Genomic DNA, 21,303 nt, shown 5'->3' with positions numbered 1-21,303 from the left:
AGCTATGGCTAAAATAGACAAAACAGGCTATCAACCCTGCTTATCCTGTGTCTGGGTTAACTTTTCGGTTTCCAGAGACACACCCAAGGCTTACCAGACACTGTTTAACTGTTTAAATGGCAGATATCAGTTCTCCCAAATGATACCCTTCTCACAATATCAATAAATTATGTTATATACCTTTATTCTGGACCTGTATCTTTTTTTTTGATGATACATTTATGAGCAATGGTCCATTGTCCATTTTTTGTGGGCATATGTAGGTGATATTCAAATTTTCAGGCCTTCTGAGGACCACAAAGGAACATCTTCTTTTCTTGACACTTTTGCCCCTGGATGCATTGAGAGGACTCCTGTGTTTTGCACACAACAGAGAAGACTGCAGGAGAAGTCAACTCAATGCATTCCATTGCTAGAGTATTGCCAGCGATAGGTGTTTAATATGGGTATTACTGTACCTAATAGGGCTTGCAGGAGGTAACAGATTAACTTTAAGGACACAGCATTTGGTATATAAAGGGCTTGTCCACTCCTTTACAAGTGATGGTCTATCCTCAGGCTATTAGTTGTAAAACAGTAAACAACCCCTTGAAGGATATGACTACACTGCGCTGTCGTATCAAGACGCGGCTACACTGTGGTTGAGTACCGCGTGGCTGTATGAGCAGCAGCAGGCTGTAATGAAACAAATTAGGACTGCACTGTTCAGTTGGTCTGCATTGTTAATGGTTCTTTTTAAATCACTTTTAACATATTTAGAAAAATCTTTTTTTTATGGACTAACAGTTTTACAATACAACAGTCAGGTTTTCCTTAACTAGCAATTCCCTTTTGCAATTATCATATTAGCACCTGCTAGTTGTGCAGTGTCATGATATTAATTACCTGGGTAGTCTTCAGTCTTCTCTACCTGTACGCCTGACTGTCAGCAGTGCAGTATAATTACATCTTCATCTACTGTTCAACAGCTGAACCTCTTCCAACAGCTGATCAGAGAGGGTGACGGCAGTCAGACCCCACCGATCTGATATTGATGAACTATCCTGAGAATATCATGACACTTTACAATCATGCCACTCTGTGCACCCTTGCTCCTCCTGCCTCCTCTGTCAGGCCTCCCTCTCCTTGATTGATGGGGCTAGGCGAGATGACTATGCAGCTGCTTGTAAATCCAGGAGGCAATGGGGGCAGGGAAGGGGGCAGGGAAGGGGGCAGGGAAGGGGGGGGTGGTAAGGCCAGATCTGACAGAAGAAGCAAGAGGAGCATTTGGTCCATCCTCTGTGCACTTAATGACTCAGTTGCATATGGATTAAAAGTAAATTTTTTCCAGAATGAAGCAATGGATTGCTCAGTGAAAAGTATCATTACATTCAGCTGAGCTAACCTTTAAAACAGCATGCACTTTGCCGGTAGTGTAGAATGCAGATTATCCATCCTGTGTGGACATACTTTAAATACCCTATGTGTGTAGAGTATATACTACAGTGGAACCTCTTGAGATGACCACTCTAAATTTGCATTGAAAAGTGATCTCTAGGGGCTTAGTCTTCTCAAGGAAGGTTGGCTAGTATGCATGATAAATGGTGCAACTGAAAATTTGTGCCCATACATACTGACAGTGTCAAATGTAGGGGTGGCTTCAACACCTTCTTCAGTGAAAGTTCCCAATATGCTGAGACATCTGAAAACCAAGAAAACAGGCAAAACCACACAACACTAGAACGTTGTTGGTAAATTAAATCAAAATATGGGAAGACTGTTCAAGGAATTTCTTTGCCACTAGAGAAGGTGAACAAGGCCTACCTCCTACAACTATTTAAGCCCTTCTTACACTTGCCTACTGGTCATTTTGCTAGCCAGTTATTTAAAACACTCGTTAACCAGTGCCTAAATGAGTTTGCTCCTGTTTCTCACTTCCTGCTTTTTAACACTAAAATACCACAAAACTGCAGCTGTCCCTACAACTTTATTTGTTTGAATGTCTTCTATACCTTCACAACAAACTACTTGCTGCACCTCTCGCTGACATTTGCAAGTGACAACAGATGTGAAGCACCATTGTTTTGTGGCGGCGGACAGAAAATAATCTGGAAGTGCCCCTCCCGAGACCAGGCTCTGGATCCACCACTCCACAGCTCATGCATTATTATACTTTGTGATAATTAATATGCCCCTCCCCTTCATTACATTCTCAGAAACAAGCAGAGCATGGATGTCAATAAAATTATGCACCCCCCCCTGGAAAAATTTCTGCGGACGCCCATGCTTTCGGTCACACTCCCATGATCAATTATTTCAGCCATGTCTCATCTCTGCACAGAGTTTACCACACAGATAAGTTACTTGTCCATCATTCTCACCCTCCAGGTGCCCCAAAAATTTTATCCCATGTAAAAAGTGCAATCCCATGTAAAAAAATAAATAAAATCACTGCCCTCAAGGGTTCCCAACTAGAATTTTTCTTTTTTTCTAGACAACTTATCGCACAATCACGGACAGCCAACATTTTTTATAAACAAGTAGGAAAACTTTAGTGAATGATAAAAATTAAAAGTAATACATGTCTATAGCTCAATATACCTTTAATGCCTCATTACCAGCATTTACTGTGAGCTGTAAAATGATACCGGTAATTAGTGATGAGCGGCAGGGGAAATATTCAAATTTGTTTGTGAATATTTTGTAGAATATTTGTCCTACTGTATATTCTCAAATTCGAGATTATATTCTTGATTGTGAAAATGGGCAATGTAATATTCGCGTAATGCGTGCAAAATACAGGCGTGGGTCACTTATGCTACATTTTTCAAGCTGGTATAAGTTTCCTGAGACTGGAGAAAATAGTTGGCACGGCAGAACATTAGAATAGCTTTATATGCAGATAGAGTGCTCCAATATATTTGCTTGCGAATTTTCGGCAATTAATGATGTGCAGATTTTTTTGCAATACGTGCAACTTGTGACATCACAGCACTATGTCTGTAGCATGTATGTATGGACAGCAGAAGCTATAACACTACCTAACACCCTGCACTGGAACCTACACTATAGATCAATCTAACCTACACTGACTATCTCCCCCTAACTATATGAATTATATATATAAGTTAACTGTAATGTAATACAAAATGGCTGCTGGGGAGGTTCTTATATAGTAAGGGGTAGGCATCTTTCCTATTGGTTGCTAGGGATGTTGCTAAGCTATGACAGAGATATTGCAGCCTTCTCATTGGCCTTCAAACTAGAAGCAGGGAGGGTTTATGTGTACTGTGAAAAAAAAAAATCTAGAATATTCGAAATTACGAATATATATCACTATATTGTAAATATTAGCAAATTCTTGAAGTGCCGATATTCGCGATTAATATTCGCGATTCGAATATTCGCGCCCAACACTACCAGTAATTACCACCAAAATAATTTAGTCAAGTACCACCAGCCTCAAAAAAATCACAGACACATCTGGGGTTTTTTCACGGACACAGGAAAAAAATTGCCTATTTTTACGGACTGTCCAGAAATTTCTGGATGGTTGGCAACCCTGCGGCCCTCCCTTTAGCCCCTCAACATACAGTCCCATGTAAATAACATCACTGCCCCCCTTCAGCCTCCTCTAACATTCAATCCCACATATATAACATAACTCCCATCCCTTTAGCCCCCTTCAACATACAGACCCATGTAAATAGCATCCCTCCCCTGCCTTCAACCCCCTGTAACATACAGTCCTATGTAAAAACATCACTCTTCTCCGTTCAGCCCCTACAACATACAGTCCCATGTAAATAACATCCCTCCCCTGCCTTCAACCCCCTGTAACAAACAGTCCCATTTAAAACATCACTCTCCTCCCTTCAGCCACCTGCAAAAAGGGCCCCAAGTAAAAAGGACATCATTGTTCCCATCCACAAAAAAATACATAATCTCTCCACCACATGCTCTGAAGTGTCTCCTGTAATCCAGAGCCCCCCCACTAGATGATGAGATTCCACCTCTTTCTCTGACATCATATCAACTAGGAGAAACTCCATTCTAGTGACTAGGCAGCTGATGACACGGCGCAGGTGGTCGCGATACGCGATGGCCTTTGCAAGTATACTGCCTTATAGGCTTTAGGCCTAGCAGCCTGAGGCCTATGAGAATGAACGATGGGGACGGGAGCAATAGGCTCCTGTGCCTTGCCATCAGCTGGCACTGTTTGACTTGTACTGTATGTCAAGGGGCCCCCTGACAGGCGGAGGCCCCACGCAATTGTTGCTGATACGTGCCACCAGCACTTCTACATCTGCTCTCTATGCTCTCTAAAGGGAAAAGATGATTACCAGGGCACCACATTTTTGCCCCTCTTGAGGTTAGGCCTGCCACCTTTCCCAACAAAAAATACCGGCCAATTTAAGCCACACCCAGAGGGTGTGTGGTTATGGGGCATGGCTTAACACTGAGTGTTACGTCGCTATGTCATAATGTGGCTCCCATTATTAAAAGCGCCCCTTTAATGCCCCCCAGAAACATTAATGCCTCCATTAGTGCCTCCCCAGAATGGATAATGTCCCCCATTAGTCCCCACGGTAATAGTAATGCCTCCATTAGTGCCCCACAGAATTGATAATGCCCCCATTAGTGCCCCCACTAATAGTAATGGCCCCATTACTTCCCCCAGAATTAATAATGCACATATTAGTGCCCCCACTAATAGTAATGCCTCCATTAGTGCCCCTCAAAATTAATAATGCCATCATTAGCTCCCGCCAGAATTAATAATGACCCCTATTAGTGCCCCACAGAATTAATAGTGCCCCCATTAGAGCCCCTCAGTAATGTTAATGCTCCCACTAGTGCCCCCCCCCCCCCCCCCCGGTAAGTTCTTTTTTTTTCCTAACACAAGCACGAGTTAAACATTGTACTGTCCTTATAGGAAAATACCATCAATTGTTATTGCCAGTAGAAAAAAATTACCGGCACCAGCAGGGGCACTAAATTACTTGCTTGGCTGGCGAGATACTGGCCAGATGGCAACCCTGTTTCAGGCTTGTGAACATTTTTCATTTTTTGCTGAGGAATTTCTTAATAAAAAAGATGCTCTACGCTACTTACTTTACCCGATGTCCTGGAAAAGGTAGAACACGGGCTTTGCAAATACTGAGCACATTCTGGACAGCATATGTCTTGCCAGATAACTGGCATAAATGCATTGATATATTTCCCCCATATTGTTCCCTCCTGCTTTGCTCAGTGCAGACAGCCTAACATAGGCAGGTCCTTAAAGGGGTTTTCCAAGATTTGTAAAAAAATTGCCAGACAGCAGGTATTATCCCTAGAGATGATTTTTCAAAAATTGGATTCGGTTAGAATTTATTCGCCGCAAATTACGTTAAAAAACTGCTATTTCCTGGCTGCAGAGATCCTTCATAGTGGTGTAGAACACTGTGCCATGCAGTAACACGAATAGGGAGTCTGCTTTGCTAGTGAAATAATACTGTGAGTCAGTATGACATGTAGATGAGAGGCATCACTGCACACTTCACTTATTTGGGCAGTCACGGGGTCAAAACTGACCAAATAACTCAAGTATGAACTCAGCCTTACAGGTCGATGTAAGCGCCAAGAAGAAGCACACTCCTTTTACACCCTTGTCAGCTGATTCCACATAGATGTCTACAGAACCTGCTCTAATAAACGCTTATACAAGTAGAGCCCCCTGACAGAGTGGAGAGGGTGTCAGCAGTAAGTTTGTGTTGACATAACTGATTCATTTTCCCTTCCTCTGATCCGTCAGAACAATAACCCCCAAAAAACTGATCCTTTCTGTGGAGCATATGCCTTCACTCGGTCAGAATTTGCTCAATAATCTATCAGTATTGCTAATGCCAAAAAAACAGGAGTGAATATAAAACAGAGATGACACATGAATGGAATATTTGCATGTCTTCTGTGTTTTGTACCTACTCTTGCTTTTGGCTATCAAATCATAAGCCAATTCTGATGGGACCATACAACTACTACACAGACAGGATCCGTTGTGTGTCTCATTTTTCCTTCATTCTGACAGATCAGAAGAAAGGTCAAATAAATGATGATGTCAGCCAGGCCGAAAGCCAAAACAGTCATGAAGTGGGGGGAGGGTGGGTACAGCATGAGAAGTCCACAGAGTGGACCTATGACATAGTGGTGAGGTGGAAGCAGCATGAGGAGACCACAGAGTGGCCCAATGACAGGGTCTGGAGGTGGAAGCAGTATGAAAAGGCCACCAAGTGGCACAATGACAGAGTCTGGAGGTGGCAGCAGCATGAGGAAGCCACCAAGTGGCACAATGACAGTCTGGAGTTGGCAGCATCAGGAGAAGGCCACCGAGTGGCACAATGACAGAGTTTGGAGTTGGCAGCAGTATGAGGAGGCCACCGAGTGGCACAATGACAGAGTCTCGAGGTGGCAGCATCAGGAGAAGCCCACCGAGTGGCACAATGACAGAGTCTTGAGGTGGCAGCAGTATGAGGAGGCCCTTAGTGACACAATGACAGAGTCTGGAGTTGGCAGAATCAGGAGAAGGCCACCAAGTGGCACAATGACAGAGTTTGGAGTTGGCAGCAGTATGAGGAGGCCACGAGTGGCACAATGACAGAGTCTTGAGGTGGCAGAAGTATGAGAAGGCCACCAAGTGGCACAATGACAGAGTCTGGAGGTGGCACCAGCATGATGAGGCCACTGAGTGGCACAATGACCGAGTCTGGAGGTGGCGGCAGCATGAGGATACCACAAAGTGGCCCAATGACAGAGCCTGGAGTTGGCAGCATCAGGAAAAGGCCACCGAGTGGCACAATGACAGAGTCTGGAGGTGGCGGAGTATAAGGAGGCCACCGAGTAGCACAATGACTGAGTCTGGAGGTAGCAGCAGCATGAGGAGACCACATAGTGGCTCAATGACAGAGTGTGGAGGTGGCGGCAGCAGCAGCATCAGGATACCACAGAGTGGCAAGGTGACAGTGTGGAGATGGCAGCAGCAGAATCAGGAGACCACAGAGTGTGAAGGTGACATAGTGTGGAGATTGCAGCAGCAGCATCAGGAAACCACAAAGTGACCTGGTGACAGAGTGGGTATCACGGATAGTGTTGCGGAAAACTAGAAGATACAAATAAAGATCCGACTGACTTGATCCCAAACTAAGGAACATATGGATGAGCCCTATAAAAGCCCTAGAGCTCTCCCTGACTGCTCAGCCCATGCAAAGATCTTTATGATAGATAACTGCATGCCCTCGTACCTAGACTGTGTGACACCTGAAAACCCTATAATAGTGAGTGGACACGACCACCGGTTCCCTACACTTAATACGGAGGGAGTCAGGGTCACCTAGTGTCATGGTCTTACCTTCTTGCTGTTCTCCTTCGTTTGACATGTGCTGGCGGCCATCTTGGTTTCTGGGTTTCTTGTAGCCTCCCACCCTGCGGCTTCTCCTTCCCACTGGGAGGAGCTGGATGCCTAGCTCATATATATAGGAGGTCTGTGGCTTCAGTTCCTTGCCTGGTCCTCCTGTGTTCACATGCTTCTAAGACTGCTGCTGCTTCTGGTTCCTGATCCTGGCCTCGTCTGACTACCCTGCTGGTTCCTGATCCAGGCTTCGTCTGACTACCCTGCTGGTTCCTGATCCAGGCTTCGTCTGACTACCCTTCTGGTTCCTGACCTCTGGCTTCGCAAGACCCTGCTTCGGTTTAGCCATCCGTTTGGACTTTTGCCTCACAGCTTGATTTTCAATAAAGCCTTCTTATTTCCACTTATCTCTTGTTGTACGTCTGGTTCATGGTTCCATGACATTAGGACCAGGCCATGAATTCTGACGGTACAGGGCCATCCTCGCTACCTACGCTGGTTGCCAGACTTGATCAGCAGGATCACCTGTTGGGTCGGTTCGCTGTGGCGTTGCAAACCCTGCTTGAACGCACGGCTCATTTAGCTTCCGTTGCCGATGGGTCGGTTGTCGCTCCTGGGCCCGCTCCTACTGCCGCTCCGGTTGTTGCGCCAGAGTCTACCCCGACACCTGTTGCTGCGCCTGCGGTGTTTCGGGGTATGACCGGTTCTGCCCCCCTTCCACAGCGCTTTGGGGGAGAGCCAACTCAGTGCCGAGGTTTCCTTAACCAGGTGGGCATTTATTTCGAGTTGCTGCCACATGCCTTTCCTACTGAGAGATCAAAGGTGGGCTTCTTGATCTCGCTGCTCTCGGACAAGGCCTTGGCCTGGGCCAGCCCTTTATGGGAGAACAACAATCCGGTGGTTGCCGAGTTTTCCGGTTTTGTTGCTTCTCTTCGGAAGGTATTCGATGTGCCGGCTCGTGCTGCCTCTGCTGCAAAGCTCCTTATGTCCATCAGACAGGGTTCACGATCCGTAGCTGAATACGCCATTGAGTTTCGTACCCTGGCAGCAGAGGTGGGCTGGAATAATGAGGCTCTGGTCGCTGCTTTCTCTCATGGTCTCTCGGATGCCTTGAAGGATGAGGTTGCAGCTAAGGACCTACCAGTGGAGCTCGAGTCTCTTATTTCTTTCCTGATTTTGATTGACACCAGACTCAGGGAGAGACCTTCCTTTAAGGAGAGCCTGCGGAGGTCTTCTAACAGATTGGCGCCTACGTTTGCTGTCCCACCCGTGCCTCCCTCTCCTCCCACGCCTCCTGGGGATGACTTGTCTGGGGGTGAACCCATGCAGCTGGGGTTTGCTCGCCTGTCCGAGGGGGAGAGGGCACTCCGGAGACGCGAGGGCCGATGCATGTACTGTGGTCTCGGTGGGCATTTTCGGTTGGCATGCCCGAACCGTCCGGGAAACGCTCGCACCTGAGATCCTGTCGGGGGCAGATCTTGGGTGGAGTCTCCTCGTCCCCGGTTTCCCGTGTTGACAAACCACTGATTACTGTTGTCCTCTCCTGGGTCGGGGGCTCGGTGACGACCCAGGCGTTGGTGGACTCTGGTGCTGGTGGTTTGTTCATTGATAGTGTGTTCGCTGCCGCCAATTCCATTCCTCTGCAGCCTCGAGGTTCCCCACTGGCTCTTGAGGCGATAGACGGCAGACCCCTTCTGCCGCCACACGTGACTCATGAGACCCTTCCAGTGGGGATGGCCATTGGTGCCTTTCACAGAGAGTCGGTCTGTCTCCAGGTTATTTCGTCTCCACACTACTCGGTGGTCTTGGGGTACCCCTGGCTCCAGAAGCATAATCCGACTTTCGATTGGAGATCGGCCGAGATCCTCTCGTGGTCACCGCAGTGTGGGGCTAGTTGCATCCATGGGTCTGTCAAGTTGCTGTGTACTTCCTCGGACTCTCTGTTGCCTCCTGAATACGAGGAGTACCGGGATGTATTCGATAAGGTGCGTGCGGTTGCCCTACCTCCGCACCGCCCATACGATTGTGCCATAGAGTTACAATCTGGTGATGTTCCTCCTCGTGGCAAAGTCTATCCACTGTCGGTAGCGGAGAATGAGGCCATGGAGGAGTACGTGAGGGAGGCGCTTTCACGCGGACACATTCGCAAATCCTCGTCCCCGGCAGGGGCTGGATTTTTCTTTGTGAAAAAGAAGGGCGGTGAGTTGAGGCCTTGCATCGATTACAGGGGTCTCAATCGCATCACGATCAAGAACGCTTACCCGATACCCTTGATTTCCGAGCTGTTCGATCGCCTCAAAGGGGCCACGGTCTTTACCAAACTCGACCTGAGGGCGGCATATAACCTGGTAAGGATCAAGGCGGGCGATGAGTGGAAGACCGCGTTTAACACCAGGACCGGTCATTATGAATCCTTGGTTATGCCCTTTGGGTTGTGCAATGCGCCCACAGTCTTCCAGGAATTCATCAACGATGTTTTCCGTGACCTGTTGCAGCAGTGTGTGGTGGTCTATTTGGATGACATCTTGGTATATTCTGAATCCATGGAGGCCCACATTCTGGATGTCAGACGAGTGTTGCAACGGTTACGAGAGAACAAGCTGTTCGGTAAGCTTGAGAAATGCGAATTTCACCGATCCCAGGTAACCTTCTTAGGTTACATCATTTCCGCTGAGGGGTTCTCCATGGATCCTGAGAAGGTTTCGGCTGTCTTACAGTGGCCCCAGCCCAGTGGTCTTCGTGCCCTGCAGCGCTTTTTGGGCTTCGCCAATTATTATCGGAAGTTCATCAGGGACTTTTCCATGCTAGCCAAGCCTCTCACGGATCTGACCAAGAAGGGCAGTAATCCCCAGGTCTGGCCGCCCGAGGCCATCCGAGCTTTTGAGGCTCTAAAGTCCGCCTTTTGTGTCGGCTCCGATTCTGTCGCATCCCAACCCTGGGTTGCCTTTTGTCCTCGAGGTGGACGCGTCTGAGACGGGAGTAGGCGCCCTTCTGTCTCAGCGTAGAACACCAGAGGGTCCTCTGCTTCCTTGTGGGTTTTACTCCCGGAAACTGTCTTCCGCGGAGTGCAACTATCAGATTGGTGACAGGGAGTTATTGGCCATCGTGCAGGCCCTTAAAGAATGGAGGCACTTGCTCGAGGGCTCGGTGGTTCCGGTTCTCATCCTGACGGACCACAAGAATCTGACCTACCTCTCTGAGGCCAAGAGATTGACACCACGTCAGGCCAGATGGGCTCTGTTCTTGTCACGTTTTAATTACGTGGTCTCCTACCTACCCGGTTCCAAGAACATCAGAGCGGATGCCTTATCACGGCAGTACTCCGAGCTGTCCGGGGAGGAGTCGATTCCGACTTCGGTCATACCTCCGAATCAGATCCTGGCCGCCATTCGCACCAGCCTGACCTCTCCCCTGGGTGAGCAGATTTTGGCGGCTCAATCTGGTGCTCCCTCTGGGAGACCCAACGGCAGATGTTTTGTGCCTGAGGAGTTGCGCACTCGGTTGTTGCGAACCTACCATAACTCCAAGGCCGCGGGGCATCCTGGAAAGAATCAGCTGTCATGGGCTGTTTCACGTCTGTTCTGGTGGCCTTCTCTACGTTCCGACATCGCCGCATATGTAGCGGCATGCTCCGTTTGTGCCCAGAATAAATCCCCTCGGCACCGTCCGTTGGGACTTTTGCAACCCATAGCCACCGGGGAGCGTCCATGGTCACACCTGGGGATGGATTTCATTGTGGACCTCCCTGCATCCCGAGGCCATACGGTAATTCTCATGATTGTGGATCGGTTTTCCAAAATGTGCCACTGTGTTCCTCTCAAGAAGTTACCCTCTGCACGAGAGTTGGCCACGATTTTTGCCAGGGAGGTCTTCCGGTTGCACGGTTTGCCCAAGGAGATTGTGTCGGATCGGGGGAGTCAGTTTGTGTCCAGGTTCTGGCGCTCCTTTTGCTCCCAGTTGGGGATTCATCTCTCTTTCTCCTCGGCCTACCACCCTCAGTCCAATGGGGCCGCAGAACGATCCAATCAGGCCTTGGAGCAATTCCTTCGTTGCTATGTCTCCGATCACCAAGACAATTGGGTTGACCTCCTGCCTTGGGCTGAGTTTGCCAGGAACACGGCGGTGAACTCTTCCTCTGGGACGTCTCCCTTCATGGCCAATTATGGGTTCCAACCTGCCGTGTTACCGGAGGTATTCTCTCCCCAGGATATTCCGGCTGTGGAGGATCACCTTTCCGTCCTACGTGCTTCTTGGGTACAGATCCAGAGGTCCCTTGAGGTCTCTGCGCAGCGCCAGAGACTCCAGGCTGATCGCAGATGAGCGCCCGCTCCTTCCTACCAGGTCGGAGACCGCGTATGGTTGTCCACCCGCAACCTCAACCTTCGAGTGCCCACTCCCAAGCTGGCGCCTCGCTTTGTTGGTCCCTTCCGAGTGCTTCGCAGGGTAAACCCGGTAGCCTATGCCCTTGCGCTTCCTCCTGGCATGCGGATCTCCAACGTGTTTCATGTCTCCCTGTTGAAGCCACTGGTGTGTAATCGTTTCACTTCCTCGGTTCCTCGGCCTCGTCCGGTCCAAGTGGGCAATCGTGAGGAGTATGAGGTGAGCAATATCCTGGACTCACGCCTGGTCCGCGGTCGGGTGCAGTTTTTGGTCCATTGGCGTGGTTATGGTCCAGAGGAGCGTTCCTGGGTTCCCTCCGCAGATGTCCATGCTCCTGCCTTGCTCCGAGCCTTCCACGCACGCTTCCCTCAGAAACCGTTCTTTACTCCGCGGAGGAGGGGCCCTTGAGGGGGAGGTACTGTCATGGTCTTACCTTCTTGCTGTTCTCCTTCGTTTGACATGTGCTGGCGGCCATCTTGGTTTCTGGGTTTCTTGTAGCCTCCCACCCTGCGGCTTCTCCTTCCCACTGGGAGGAGCTGGATGCCTAGCTCATATATATAGGAGGTCTGTGGCTTCAGTTCCTTGCCTGGTCCTCCTGTGTTCACATGCTTCTAAGACTGCTGCTGCTTCTGGTTCCTGATCCTGGCCTCGTCTGACTACCCTGCTGGTTCCTGATCCAGGCTTCGTCTGACTACCCTGCTGGTTCCTGATCCAGGCTTCGTCTGACTACCCTTCTGGTTCCTGACCTCTGGCTTCGCAAGACCCTGCTTCGGTTTAGCCATCCGTTTGGACTTTTGCCTCACAGCTTGATTTTCAATAAAGCCTTCTTATTTCCACTTATCTCTTGTTGTACGTCTGGTTCATGGTTCCATGACACCTAGGATCAAGCCAACAGGAAAAAACAAATAAAGGAACAGACTTATCTGAGGAACCAGCAGTTGCAGCATCTAGCAGTGAGCACAATCCAGGAAGTTGTATAAACCGCAAAGTTATGCAGTATGGGAGGGGATATAAAGGGATGCAATCGGTACAACTAGATGACAGCTGAGAGAGGGAAACGAGATGACAAAACGAAACCAAAACAAAAGAACCTCAAGCAAGAGGTACTGAACGTCTGTCAGAGCTTCTCAGAGATCTGGCGGTGACAGTACCCCTCCTTCTACGAGTGGACTCCGGAGACTCAGAGCCCACCTTCTCAGGATGGGACCTATGGAAAGCCCTGATGAGACGAGTGGCCTTAATGTCCGCCACTGGGACCCACATCCTCTCCTCAGGACCATAACCCTCCCAATTAATGAGGTACTGGAGAGAACCGCGGATAATGCGAGAATCCACAATCCTAGAGACCTGAAATTCAAGATTATCATCAACCACAATCGGAGGAGGAGGCAAAGAGGAGGGTACAGTGGGTTTGACATAAGGTTTTAACAGGGACTTGTGAAAAACATTATGGATCTTCCAAGTCTGAGGAAGATCAAGACGAAAGGCAACGGGATTGCTGATGGACAGAATCCTGTCTGGAGGTGGCGGAGTATAAGGAGGCCACCGAGTAGCACAATGACTGAGTCTGGAGGTAGCAGCAGCATGAGGAGACCACATAGTGGCTCAATGACAGAGTGTGGAGGTGGCGGCAGCAGCAGCATCAGGATACCACAGAGTGGCAAGGTGACAGTGTGGAGATGGCAGCAGCAGAATCAGGAGACCACAGAGTGTGAAGGTGACATAGTGTGGAGATTGCAGCAGCAGCATCAGGAAACCACAAAGTGACCTGGTGACAGAGTGGGTATCACGGATAGTGTTGCGAAAAACTAGAAGATACAAATAAAGATCCGACTGACTTGATCCCAAACTAAGGAACATATGTTTGAAATCTCTTTTTATTAGATAAGCAAGTAGGCAATCATCATGTCACATGTAGCGCAGTACAGCGACAGTCACATCACAATGAAGTCTAAACATAAATCAGCGAAGGTATAACCTGACAATACAGGCTAGGGTGTGACAACCACTTTTCTAGGGCTAAAGGGCCCCTGAAATGATTGATCTTACAATGCTTCTGGATACATTCAACACATAACACATCAATAGGGAGGGAGAAAGGGAGTAACAAACCCAACAGTGTGTCGACCCAAGGATGGAGTTTATAATCTGCTCAGACATATCCATAAAGGTACTATTGTTTACAGATATCCATAAAGGTAATATTTTGTACTATATCCAGAGGCATGGTATAGCATATCCGAACTATATCGCCATCAATGGACAGATTAGAGAGGAAAGAGAGAAGAGGTAAGTGGAAATGGAAGGGGTGTTGTACCAACTATTGTGAGAGGTGACCATCCACCAGCAATGCTAGTCAGATTCCCACAGTCGGGAATTGAGAAGGTTTGATCTATAGTCAAGCCATGGTTGCCAAACCTGCAGAAATCTAATTTCTATTGTGATAAGCCCAACCTATCAGCTCCTCCATCTGACATATTTGATGGACCCTGTCGCGCCACATCCTCAGCGTTGGTGGATCAGCTGTTCTCCATTTAACTGGAATCAACAGCTTTGCAGCCATAAGTAAGTGAGTAGCTAAATTATTTTTCCCGGGTCGGAAATCGGAGGTGGGCATCCAAAGAAGTACTAGCGGAGCAGAGAGCTTCAAGGTCATGTACAAATCATGTTAATGGCAGATTCTACATCCGCCCAGAAAGATTTGATGGCAGGACAGGACCACCAGATATGGGACATGGAACCAGTGGCAGCATGACATCTCCAGCAGAGATCCGTGGATAGCAGACGGATTTTAAAGAGGTACTCAGGGGTTCTATACCATCGCATCGCTGTTTTGACAGAATTTTCTTGGATTTTAATGCATTTGGAAAAACCGTGTGAGGATTTTTGAATCCAATTGCTTTCAGCATCATTGAACACAAGTTGAAGCTCTCTTCCCCACTCAGCGACCCAAGGTGGTGTGTTAGAGTCTCTTGCGTTTAGAATCTGCCTATATATGAGGGTAGTGCATTTATGGGGTAGGTGAGGGAGCAACACCAAATTCTCTAACCATGACGGATCAGGCAACGGGATGTACTTAGATGACATAAATTGCTTACAAGCGTTCTCAAAATCGTTGATCTGGATAAAGTCTGTACCAAGAGCAGGAGCACCCGAGAGGGCAGTATAGAAATCGCATGAGGTCTGTATCCTCTTCATGTCTCCTACTCTGTGATGTGACATTGATAACCAGATGTCTGATGGAGACTGAATACGTGGAAATATTAATGTGGGGATGACTGAGATAGGGGCTAGTGGGGAAACCTTGCCCTGAGTGGAATTTAACCCCGAGAACCTATGGCAATATTGAAGCATCGCTTTGGTAAGTACGCTTACAATTTTGATTTCCTCTCCTGCCCTCTCGGGTGCCCATAGCCTATGAAACAGCTCCCCACCCAACAATGCCAATTCAAGGTCAATATACATACAACGTGTCTCTTGTCTGGCAAGCCTAAGCCATCTTTCCAAGCTAATGGCCTGTATGTAGGTCAATAGGTCAGGGAGGGAAATACCCCCATATTTCTTCCTTCGGGAGAGGAGACGGAAGGACATTCTGGGGCTCTTCTTGTCCCAAAGGTACCTGCTCATAATAGATTGTAATTTATTGAGGAAGCTCATCGGTATTGAGATGGGCAAGGCTCTCAAGGTATAGAGAATCAACGGCAGAATATATGTGGTGAGTACATTTTTCCTGCCTAACCAGGTCAGGAAAGGAGAGCTGCTCCCAGAGAGAATTGAGGTAACTTTGGCTAGCAGCGGGGGGAAATTAAAACTGAAGAGCAACTTGGGGTTCATCGGGATCATCACTCCCAAATATTTAATCGCATGCGCTGGCCACTTAAATGGTGCAAGGGCTTTGACTTTAGTACGCAGGGCAGCAGGAAGGGAAATGCCAAGGGCCTCCGACTTATCAAAGTTAATCTTAAAATTGGAAATGACCCCAAAGGACTCAAAAACCTGCATAACCTCCGGCAACGCCTGTTCCGGATTAGATAGAAAGAGCAGCAGGTCATCCGCAAAGGCGGCCATCTTGTGGACGAAGTTCCCTAGCTTCACCCCTTTAATCGTGGAAGATTGGCGGAATTTAAGCAGAAGTGTCTCCAGAGTGAGGACAAATAAGGTGGGGGATAACGGACAACCTTGGCGGGTGCCATTTCTAATTTGGAAGGCGTTCGATAGGGTGCCGTTGACTAGTATTCTCGCTGATGGTGCAGAATAGAGTGTAAAAATAGCCCTGATAAAGTCCTCTGGGAAACCAAAAGCTTGCAATACTTTACCCATGTAAGCCCAACTGACCCTATCGAACGCCTTTTCCGCATCAGTGCCTAAAAGCACAAGGGGAGAATTAGATTTGATGGAATGGGTAATTGTATGTATAACCCTACTGATGTTATGCCTGCCCTCTCTACCTGAAACAAATCCTACTTGCTCTTCACCCACAAGCTCAGGAAGCAACACCGACATCCTGCTGTTAAGCAATTTAGCCCACCACTTCAGGTCAGTATTCAGGAGCGAGATTGGCCTGTAACTTCCACACGCTTCTTTATCCTTCCCGTCTTTATGTATAATCGTGATGTGTGCTTCCTGAGCCTGTGGGGTCAGAGAGCCACCCTTAAGGAGAAGATTACAAGCTGAAGCAAAGTGGGGCACCAATATGTCTTTATATTTTTTATAATAAGAAATTGGAAAGCCGTCAGGCCCAGGACTCCTACCCGAGGGGATGGACATAAGTACCTTTTCCACCTCTTCTAATGTGAACGGCTGAAGTATCCTATGTATATCCTCTACAGCTAACTTCGGGATGTTGATGGAGCTGAGAAACTCAGATGAACGAGCCTCAATTTGCTGGTCCGTGAGGGGTACCGGAAGGTTATATAAGTTCGAGTAAAAGGAGCAAAACTCCTGGGCTATCGCCGGGGTATTGATGAGTCGGAGGCCCGAAGCAGATTTGATGGCCTGAATAAAGGACTTGTTCCTTTGGTTTTTAATAAGGTTGGAGACTAATTTAGAACCTCTATTTCCATGGAGATATTGTTTGAATCGTAACGTCTTCAAGGCCCTAGCTGCCCTAACGTTCAAAAGGTCAATAACCTTAAGCCTTAGACACTTAAGTGTCACCAGGTCCTCTTCTCTTTTTGTTTTCTTATGGAGAATTTCAAGTGTGGAGATCTGTTGAAGGAGGGAATCCAGTTGTTTCTGTCTCTGTTTCTTGGCACTAGAGCCTAGACTAATGAGCTCCCCTCTGATTACAACCTTATGGGCCTCCCACAATGACGTCTCCCTAGTACATTCGCTAGCGTTTTCTGAGAAATAATTAATGAGGCACTGTTCAATGGCCTTTTTATGGCATTCTTCCTCTAGAAGTGTCTCATTTAATCTCCAAACCCAGGTTCTTGGAGGCAGCTCATGTAATTTCACCCTCACACTCACCGGCGCATGATCGGAAATGGTTATGTTACCAATCTTGGCCTCAGTAACCGAGGACAGTAGGTGATTTGCAAAGAAAATGTAATCTAAGCGCTGATACGAATTGTGCGCCAGCGAGTGGAAAGTGAAATCTTTCCCCTCAGGATGGAGGGTGCGCCAGACATCCGAGATCCCCAAGTCCCTTAGAGTAATAAGTAATTTCCTCATCTGCCTACTTGAGGTGGGGCGACCTGTAGAAGTCGAATCTATAGAAGGATCGAGTGTAAGATTAAGATCCCCACCCAGAATGAGGAATCCCTCCTTAAATGTTTTTAAGGCCTTCAGGGTGTGAAGCAACCAGGTGACCTGCTTACTATTTGGGGCATATAGATTTGCTATAGTGAACCTAGTGTTTGCAACTTTGCCCTTTAAGAAAAGAAAACGGCCATCAGGATCCGCTAATTTGGTCTCCAGGGTAAAGGGGAAATTCTGTCCTAGGGCTATAGAAACGCCTCTGGCAGCCGAGGAATAGGAAGCATGATACCAGACGGGGAAAAGTTTATTTTCTGTTTTGGGTATATGTAGGTGTCTAAAATGGGTCTCCTGCAAAAGGACTAAGTCCGCTCCTTCTCTTCGAAGCGTATGGTATATTTGGCTCCTTTTCTGTGGCGTGTTCATGCCATTCACATTGAGGGATAATACCTTTATATCAGACATGATGAAAATGGTCGGAGCAAAGCAGTAAAGCTATGTGACCAGGAGAGGGCGACACAGGGTAACAATAGAACAACAAATATGAACATAACATTTAAAGAAGGGATTAAAGGTAAGTGCTGTATAGGATACAATTACCTAGAGGGTAAGGACCCTGGTGGGGAAAACTAGTGTGTAGACACCCCAGAGCCAGAGCCCACACCCCAGCCCAAACGCAAATAATAAGCATGGACAGTGGATTTGTATGAGCCCTGATCCAAACACTGACAGCGGGATCTATATCCTAGATAGCAACCAGAAGGTGGCTCAAGGACAGGCAAAGGTAGAGGGAAAAAGCAAACTGAAAGGAGAAGAGAAGAAAGGACAAACAAAAGTTGTAAAGTATTCCGATGGCCCTTATATCAGCATGTCATAATGAAGGAACAGGCATAAGAGGCAATGGCGCAAATACAATAGTCGGGCAAAGGGCATAAGACCTGAGTCCTGTGAAGCTGGAACGCAGGAACATTGGAGACCCTTAACGACAGTCTCCGGTGGTTCGGGATAATGCGGAATCCCAGGAAAAGTCTCACAGGAGTAGGTTAAGTAGCTCTTTTCTTCGGGGACTTCTTCTTTTGCGCTAAGCGCCAGCCCTCAGACTGTGGCAGGTCCGGGAGTTCTGTGGCTGGATCGCAGGGGAGCCATGACTGGATATCGAGAGCTTCTGTGCCCAGGGCCTCCCAAATAGGTGGCAGATCTTCTGGAAGTCTCACAGTGAATTGTTTACCTCCTATGGCGGTGCTAAGGCCAAACGGGAACAGCCATCTGACAGGTAGCTTCTTTTCTCTAAGCATCGATGTCAGTGGGCGCAGATTTCTGCGCTTAGCTAACGTGCTAGCCGCAAGGTCTTGGAATAGAAGCACTTTATGGCCGTCTAAGGAGGCATTCCCCTTCTCCCTTGCTGCTCTCAGAACAGCAGCGGTGTCTAGAAAGTTCATGAGGGCGCAGACCACATCTCTAGGCGGCTCGCCTGCGGGCGGCTTTGGCCTGAGCGCTCTGTGCGCTCTTTCTATCACGATGGCGGCGGCCTGTTCTTCTCCTACCAGAGAGGCAAATATACCGCGCACAGTGCCTGTCAGGTCTTCCGCTGGAACCGATTCAGGTATGCCCCTCAGGCGGACGTTTTTCCTCCGACCCCTATTTTCCTGGTCTTCCAGGTTAAGGAAAGCTGTGTTAATCATTTTAGATACCATCTTCAGATGGTCTTGTACTCCTGCTTCCCGTCGCATTATTTGGTCGTGGCCTTCCTCCAGGCTTTCCACTCGGTGGCCAAGTTGAAGAAACTCGGCCTTGATGTCCGATAGCTCCCTCATAACCGGAGTGAGGGCCTGGGCCAGGGACTGCTGGAGAAAGCTACGGGTGAGAGGTAGGGAGTCCGACTCACTTTTGCTGTAGGTTTCGGCATCGGAGCTGTCTGCGTCCGAATCGGCTCCTTCCCGCTCGGAGAGGTTGCGCGCCTCACGCGCCATCTTGTCTCTCTCGGGATGCGTCGTAGATCTCCTGTTGAGGAACTTATTCAAGTCCCCCTGGGTTTTCTTTGTCTTCAGAGCGGCCCCGGAGGCACTATCTTTGTCTCTGAGAGTTTTCCCCATCTTGAGGTCAGTTTCCACTGGATAAAGCTAAAATATCTGGGCTAGTGGTGTGGAGCTCTTGTGCAGACGTCCTACACCATGGCTAGCTGGCTCCACCCCCCCACTAAGGAACATATGGGTGAGCACTATAAAAGCCCTAGAGCTCTCCCTGACTGCTCAGCCCATGCAAAGATCTTTATGATAGATAACTGCATGCCCTCGTACCTAGACTGTGTGACACCTGAAAACCCTATAATAGTGAGTGGACACGACCACCGGCTCCCTACACTTAATACGGAGGGAGTCAGGGTCACCTAGGATCAAGCCAACAGGAAAAAACAAATAAAGGAACAGACTTATCTGAGGAACCAGCAGTTGCAGCATCTAGCAGTGAGCACAATCCAGGAAGTTGTATAAACCGCAAAGTTATGCAGTATGGGAGGGGATATAAAGGGATGCAATCGGTGCAACTAGATGACAGCTGAGAGAGGGAAACGAGATGACAAAACGAAACCAAAACAAAAGAACCTCAAGCAAGAGGTACTGAAGAACGTCTGTCAGAGCTTCTCAGAGATCTGGCGGTGACAGTACCCCTCCTTCTACGAGTGGACTCCGGAGACTCAGAGCCCACCTTCTCAGGATGGGACCTATGGAAAGCCCTGATGAGACGAGTGGCCTTAATGTCCGCCACTGGGACCCACATCCTATCCTCAGGAGCATAACCCTCCCAATTAACGATGTACTGGAGAGAACCACGGATAATGCGAGAATCCACAATCCTAGAGACCTGAAATTTAAGATTACCATTAACCACAATCGGAGGAGAAGGAGGCAAAGAGGAGGGTACAGTGGGTTTGACATAAGGTTTTAACAGGGACTTGTGAAAAACATTATGGATCTTCCAAGTCTGAGGAAGATCAAGACGAAAGGCAACGGGATTGATGATGGACAGAATCTTGTAAGGCCCAATAAACTTAGGACCCAACTTCCAGGAGGGAACCTTCAATTTGATACTCTTAGTAGACAACCACACCAGATCACCCACATTCAGGTCCGGACCAGGCACATGTCTCTTATCCGCCACACGCTTATATCTCTCACTCATCTTCTTCAGATTACCCTGAATCTTTTGCCAAATAAATGACAAGGATGAGGAAAATCTCTCCTCATCAGGTAAACCAGAAGACCCCTCTCCAGAGAATGTCCCAAACTGCATATGCACCAAAAAATGGTGACTTATCCGAGGACTCCTGGCGACGGTTATTTAAAGCAAACTCCGCAAGGGACAAAAAAGAACACCAATCCTCCTGATTCTCAGTCACAAAACAGCACATTCTGATTGACGCGCTCTTGTCTGGCCATTCGACTGCGGGTGAAAAGCAGAAGAGAATGACAACCGAACCCCCAAGCGAGAACAGAAGGCCTTCCAGAATCTGGAAACAAACTGTGTGCCCCTATCCGAGACTATGTCTGAAGGAATGCCATGCAGTTTGACAATGTGATCAACAAATGCCTGCGCCAGCGTTTTAGCATTGGGTAACCCAGTAAAAGGAATAAAATGCGCCATTTTGCTAAAATGGTCTACCACTACCAAAATCACAGTCTTTCCCGAGGAACGAGGCAGGTCCGTAATGAAGTCCATGGACAGATGAGTCCAAGGACGGGAAGGAATGGGTAACGGGAGGAGAGGACCCAATGGCCGCGAATGAGGGACCTTGGCACAAGCGCAGGTTTCGCAGGCTGCCACAAAACCCTCAACGGTCTTACGAAGAGCCGACCACCAGAATC

This window comes from Bufo gargarizans, chromosome 1 (assembly GCF_014858855.1).
Source record: "Bufo gargarizans isolate SCDJY-AF-19 chromosome 1, ASM1485885v1, whole genome shotgun sequence".
Lineage (NCBI taxonomy): Eukaryota > Metazoa > Chordata > Amphibia > Anura > Bufonidae > Bufo > Bufo gargarizans.
Note: the sequence above shows the minus strand (reverse complement) of the source record.